Genomic DNA, 6,991 nt, shown 5'->3' with positions numbered 1-6,991 from the left:
AATGATGGGGTCATGTACCTAAGGTAGGGTCACAGACCTGATCTAAGTACCCTGCCCAAGGACACCCTTAGAAGAGGTCACCTTCCAGTCGACCAACGAGGGATTCACTCGACTGACTTGAAGGACTCGACCACGAAGACTCACTCGACTACCAGGAGGTCAAAAGGCACTCTGCACTGCAACGGCCTGTAGTTAAGTAGACTTTATGATAGTTAAGACACTTTATGTGGGACGTTACCAGTAACGCCCCAGACTAAATACACCTTAAACCCTTCATTACGTGGGCTGGCTGGGGTCCTGGCGCACTCTATATAAGCCACCCCCCTCCACAGGCAGAAGGGTTCGGCACCCTGTAACTCATATACATATAATCCACTCGACCGCCTCTGGGCTCCGAGACGTAGGGCTTTTACTTCTTCCGAGAAGGGCCTGAACTCGTACATCCCTTGTGTTTACAACCTCTCCATAGCTAGGACCTTGCCTCTCTATACCTACCCCCCACTCTACTGTCAGACTTAGAACCACGACAGATCTCCAAGAACATAGATGAGAACAAGGTATTGAGAATCAAAGAGAGAGAAGAAGGCATCTAGCTACTAGCTATGGACCCGTAGGTCTGAGGTAAACTACTCACGCTTCATCGGAAGGGCAATAGAGTTGATATAGAAGCCCTCCGTGATCGAATCCCCCTCCGACAGGATGCCGGAAAAGGCCCTTAGATGGGATGTCACGAGTACAGAAGGTTGCGGCGGTCTAAAAGTGTTTTCGTGGATGCTTTTGGTGGTTTGGGTGTATGTGTGAAAATATAGGGCGAAGAAGTAGGTCGGTGGAGTCACGTGGGGCCCACAAGGCAGGGGGCGCGCCCTACCCCCTTGGGCGCACCCTCCCCCCTTGTGGCCGCCCCGTGACTCTTCCGACATGATCTCCAAGTCTCTTGGGTGTCTTCTGGTCCAAGATAAATCATCGCGAAGGTTTTATTCCATTTGAACTCCGTTTGCTATTCCTTCTCTACAAAGCTCAAAAACAAGGGGAAAACAGAAACTGGCACTGGGCTCTAGGTTAATAGGTTAGTCCCAAAAATAATATAAATAGCATATTAATGCATATAAAACATCCAAAACCGATAATATAATAGCATGGAACAATAAAAAGTTATAGATACGTTGAAGACGTATCAAGGTCCGCCTTGTGACACAAAACAAGACGCAAAAAAAAGGAGAAATTCATCTTGTAGGAACAAACGGTTACTCCACAGGTCAAAATCGGATCAGTAGATAGCATTACACTACATAAAAATCATAAATTTACACAAATCTCAATATGTAGAACCGTTTGATTTATTGGTTTACGTAAATCTCAAGCTGCAAAACCATAAGCCTTGTGACTACCAAATTGAGTACATACAAAAATTACCATCGTAGCACACGTGTTCATCTCTGTACACACACAAATTACATGAATCAGATAGAATATCAGTGCCACAAATTACGTGGAGTAAAAGGCATAGCCCTGTTTGTTGATCCCTTCTCTTTCCCTTATGTGTCCTCGACTCCCTTCACTTGTCATTTCACCCTCGTACGCATCGCCCCGGGATCCTGAGGGCATCTATATGGAGTATATGCCTTTTAGAGAGGAGAAAAAAATGTAGTAGTTAGAAGTCTTATTAAAACATGTTCTCTTATGCTTTGAGTCGAGCAACTCACCTGGCTCCATGAGTATCTCTAAGAGGCATCCACCAAAACGCACATCTGCAGAAGGCACGAAAGAAAATTGGCTTCTAGTTAGAACACAATTTTTTTGAGAGATCCAGTTACCCTAGCTTTCCATTGATTTAGCAGAAGACAAATTACAAACTTTTGATCAAGTGATCAGAATGCTTGTGTAGAAAACAGAAGGGTGGCGTAGCAAGCAGGCTCGCCCCCTAGATTGGCCTATGAAGTAATTCTCATGTGATCTCCCCTAAAGGGGTCGCTATGCCATTAGCCCCGGCTAATCTCCATTGCTCCATATGTCTCTACGGCAAGCCTCGATCACGTCTTTTGCGCTCGCCATCTTCCCTCGAGAAGTGCAGCAGTTTCGCTTTTGCCAGATGTGCCATGCCAATAGAGCCACCATGGTCTTGATTCCTTTCTTCACGCACGGGGGTGAAGCAACGATGATGGCCATGACTGCCTCCGTTGTGGTCTTGCTGCGTGCCCAGGTCTCCGGCGATAATGCGCTACAGCCATTCCAGGAGGCTGCCCTTGACCAGATCACCTTGGAAACTGGGCATTCCCATAGAAGATGCACCGAGGACTCCAAGCTTCTGTTGCAGAGCTGGCAGAAATAGTTGTTCTCCAAGCCACGCCGCTGCAGCCGGTCGTTGCACTAGAGACAGTCGTGATGGAGTAGCCATAGGTAGAACTTGATTTTCCCCGATGCCCAGATCCTCCACACCAGATGCTGCAGCTCGCCCCTGGGTTGTGCTTCAAATTGTATGTTGTAGGCTGCCCTCACCGTGTACTGAGTACTGACCGGCCACCCTTCTAGGAGATTTCATCTTCGGTGGTCTCATTTAGGCTTTAGCACAACGTTGGCCTCAAGAATGCGGTGCAGGAGGGAGATAGCATGAGGGATGATCGCGTCCGTGTTGCCGTGCCTCAGGCCAAGGATCCAGCTGTCATCCTTTAGCACCCCCGCGACCGTGCGGTTCTTCCTGATTGAGTGCTTGAACAGAGTCGGGAAGCTTTGGTGCAGTGGCTAGTTAACGAGCCACGTGCAACTCCAAAAAAGGGCCTTCTCACTGCGATTGCAGCGGCAAAGAGAACACTGTCCTTGTCGTCGCAAGGAGAGCTAGTGCCCACCCGTGGCCTTTCCGGTTGTTTCCACACGCCATCCAAAGCCAGCCCAGCCGCAGTCAATTGGTGTGGTGACGAGCCGCCAATTGACCTTGCATTTCACTCCAGTGATTTCCTAGTTCTGCGCCAACAAGAATTATTGTCGTGTCTTGTCACCTCCTTCTAGAATTTCTTGGGGGTGCACAGCACTGGGAGGGCGAACGCCGGCAACGTGGTGAGCATGCAACGTACCAGAACACGGTGCCCGGCGATCCACATCAGCCGTCCCTTCTAGCCCGCCAGCCTCGCACCGATGTGGTCGAGGATGTACTGCAGATGGACGAGCCGAAATCTATTGATGCAGACGGGCAGCCCTAAGTATCTAATAGGGAACCAAACTAGATTTCCGCTAAAGTTTTGCAGGACATGGCCGAGATCAATGCCCTGGCAGTGTATGGGCGCTACAGAGGATTTCTATGGGTCTATTTCTTGGCGCGTTGGTTTCGCGAAGATTACTGCGTCATCAGCATAGGGCATGACCCGGAGGCGCGCAGCTCTTGCCAGTAGTGGCGCGAGGGTGCCTGCATGCGTGGCTGCCTCCAAGAGCCTATGGAGTGAATCGATCGCTGGGATGAAGAGCAAGGGGATAGGGATCGCCCTGTCTCAGACCCTGATGAGAGATGCACTGTCCTAGGTCTCCGTTGAGCATGCACGAAGAGGATGAAGATGCAAGCAACAGAGCAATCCAGTCCCTCCAACGGGCGGGGAAGCCCATCTGCTGCATTAGCACTATGATGTACACCCAGGAGACGGAGTCGAAGGCCCTTGCAATGCAATGTCCAGTTTTAGCAAAAGTGTCGGCGTTTTCCTCCTCTGGAAACTTCTGACAGAGTTCTGAACATACATGAAACTGTCATCGATCCCTTTGCGCTTCTGAAAAGCACTTTGAGCTCGAGATGTGATTTCATCAAGCACGCCAGCAAGCGTAATTGAGAGGACCTTAGCAATCAATTTTGCCATCGAGTGAATGAGACTGATGGGCTGGAAGTCATTCGTCTGTACTGCCCCATCTTTCTTTGGCAGTAATATGATGAGGGCGTGATTGAGTGCAGCGAAATCGCCACTGGCCACCTGGTAGAACTTGCCGAACACGGCCATCACATCAGCCTTGATCGTCTGGCATCATGCTCTGAAGAATGTTCCGTTGAATTCGTCTGGTCCTGGCGCCTTCTTCACCGGAGAGGCACAGATGGCCACCCAAACCTCCTCTTTAGTGAACGGGTTGTCGAGGCCCCCTCCCCCGATGGCAGCACTGGCAGTCCGATCGCCTCCCAATTGATCGATCGGGCTCTGCTTTTCTTGATCCAGCAGCTAGAAAAAGTGGACGTGTATGATCGCAGCCTTATCGTTGTGATTTGTTGCCTGAGTGCCAGCGGCATGTATGCAATGGATGAAATTCTTCATGCGCCTAGAGTTCAGCTTCGCCTGAAAAAAGACCGTCTTCGTGTCGCCGGCCTTGAGCCAGTTAGAACACAACTGAGATGTGAGCTCAAACGATAGAACTTGCAACTGTTATCCTATATAGTACTCCCTCTGTAAACTAATATAAAAGCGTTTAGATCACTATCTCTTATATTAGTTCACGGAGGGAGTACTACTTAAAAAGTTCACCCCCATTTGATTTACTCAACATGCAGCGTACAGACGCTCAGCATCCAGCCAAGTCACATATGCTCCCCTCTCTCTGTCTCAGTCCCAGCCAACGGCATAGCAACACCCACTCTTCCTTCTAATGCAGCCTTCATGGATCCATAATTTGGCTTCCTCGTTTATTGATTGCTTGCAATCGCCACAACACCATTGAGTGAGCGTCATAGAATCCTCAAGGCGTGAAGTAGAAGTTCTTCGAACCTTGATTGTGTGTGTTCGTGCCACTGTTTCAAATAGCCCGCTATAGCTCCGCTATAGCACGCTATAGCGTTTACAAAAGGTCTTGCGCTAAGAGACTTTGGTCCAAACAAATGAACAAACATTTTAAATAGCGCGCTATAGCTCCGCTATAGCACGCTATAGCATTTGAAAGAGGTCCGGCGCTAAGATGCTTAGCGCGCTATTTAAAACTTTGGTTCGTGCCCACTCAAATAGAGCATTTGGCCCTGTGAGCTTTGACTACGAAATCATGCGTTCCCTGAAAGAAAACGAAAATTTGTTCCCAATCATTCCACACGGCCCACGCCCCTGGTCAGACCCAGAGAAGCTCCCTCGCGATTTTTCTACTCTGGCTCCTCCTCCCGCAGCCGGCCTCCCTCGCCGGTGGCCAGAGCCACTTCCCCATCCTGTTCCTCGGCTCCAGTACTCCTCGCAGTGGAGGCACCAGACGCGGCCACCCCGATTCATCTCCCTGAACCAATTTAATCTCGACCGATTCATCTCCCTGAATGAACCAATAAAATTTCCACCGATTCCCTCAAAAACCAATCTCTAGGGGGAGCAGAACAGCACTTCCGATCTCCATCAATTCTTCTCATCTTGCCTCTATCTCCTCTCTCTCTCTCTCAATACTGCAGCGCCACCGTCCAAGCCTTCACGGGTCATCGCAGCGGGACACCCGCAGTGCTGCCGGCTCGGAGCCTGGCCGTCAACCGGACGACAGCACGTGCCACCACCGCAATCCTGGTCCAACGTCATCCGTACCAGAGGTGAGTGCTCTCCTTGAGGCCTGTTCGGCATCCCTCCGACTCCACGCTCTCGCTCCTCGAGTTGGTGGAGCTGAAGGTAAAAAGTAAGGAGCGGGGGAACAGGTGCTCGGCAGATCCTTGAATTTCAGGGAGCAGTTGACTGCCGAACAGCCCCCTGAAATTTGACGCTCAGATATAATTTTTTTCATTTTTTGAATATTGATTTGACGCTCAGGTTTGTGTGTGGTAGATAAGCTTCTTTTAGAACGAAGCTTTGTCCTGTATCACTACTGGATTGTTCTTTTAGTGCTATAACAATCCTAGCCTAAAAGTTCTTTTTCCTCTCCGAGAGGCTCAGGTACGGCCTATCACTACCGGAACAGGGCCCTATGCCGACGGCCCCTGTCGGCCTTGTCTGGGCTATGCCGACAGCCATATCCAGGCCGTCGGGCTATCCAGACATATGCCGACGGCCCCCGTCGGCCCAGAAAGGCCGTTGGCTTACCCCAAGTTATGCCTACAGCGGCCGTCGGCATATATGGGCCGTCGTCATAGTTGCGGGCCCGGCGATCCCGCCGTGCCGTGCGGCTAACGGCGTCCGATCTATGCCGACGGCCGAGGCGGGAGGCCGTCGGCATAGATGCCCTTACCACGTCATCGATCCGAGGCGCACCGACCACCACCAGCCGTCGGCATAGATGCCACATCACCGATCCGCGGCGCGCCGGCCATCTGCCCTATGCCGCTGCTATGCCGACGCCTTTGCCATCGGCATATTTTTTTTCTTCTTTTTTTCTTTTTTCTTTTTTTCATAGCTATATTTTTTTCATAGTTTTTTTTTCTTTTTTACCACGTTATCGATCTTTTTATCATAGTTCCCTTATCCACTTCCCGGTCACCCCCTCCACTCGTTAGTTTTTTTTTCTTTTCTTCATAGCTATATTTTATGTTTTCTTAAATATTATTATTTGACTAACTTACATATAGTACGTGTTAATAAGCATACATACATTATTTTTCGGTTCTGTACACAGCGGTGTGACCCGCCTCACGAGCGGTGCCACCGCTAGCCGGCACCTGGAATGGGGAACAGTCGCATCGGGTCTATACGAAGGGGACTTTGCTCCCAAGTGTTTATATATATATATATCGGATGACCTACCACAACCGGGTGATGTTGTGGCATGTCCGAAGAGGCGGCACGTGTCTCCGGTGCGTGGCCCCCCACACGGACGGCGCCGCCGGCGGCACCTGGAGGGGGGAAACTACCGCGTCGGTTCTACACGGAGTGGATTTAGCTGTGGTTTTGGCCCGAATGTTTCTCCCGGGTGTCCCTATGGGCCGACCTGACACAACCGGGTGGAGAGGTCCACTGGTCAAAGCCCGTCCGCGGGAAGTCAAAGGGCTAGATCTCGTGGTCAACCGCTCCAGGGTTAGGCGGGATGGGGGCCCTAGGGGGTAGCAATGCCACCGGAGCATCATACCGGGCCCTCATAC

At 50.6% G+C, this 6,991-nt stretch overlaps 1 long non-coding RNA gene across 1 annotated transcript in view; it reads right to left on the bottom strand.

Annotated features, from left to right (window-relative positions):
• Positions 1-1,367: 1,367 nt before the first annotated feature.
• The window catches only part of LOC119368576, a 31,264-nt gene continuing 25,640 nt past the window's right edge, over positions 1,368-6,991 (bottom strand). The window contains exons 2-3 of the long non-coding RNA XR_005176682.1: positions 1,704-1,748; positions 1,368-1,622 (exon numbers count right to left, since the gene is read on the bottom strand). This is a non-coding gene — a long non-coding RNA (uncharacterized LOC119368576). The remainder of the gene's footprint in view (positions 1,623-1,703; positions 1,749-6,991) is intronic.

This window comes from Triticum dicoccoides, chromosome 2B (assembly GCF_002162155.2).
Source record: "Triticum dicoccoides isolate Atlit2015 ecotype Zavitan chromosome 2B, WEW_v2.0, whole genome shotgun sequence".
NCBI lineage: Eukaryota > Viridiplantae > Streptophyta > Magnoliopsida > Poales > Poaceae > Triticum > Triticum dicoccoides.
The sequence above is the reverse complement of the archived record's forward strand: the minus strand, read 5'-3'. Positions and strand labels throughout refer to the sequence as shown.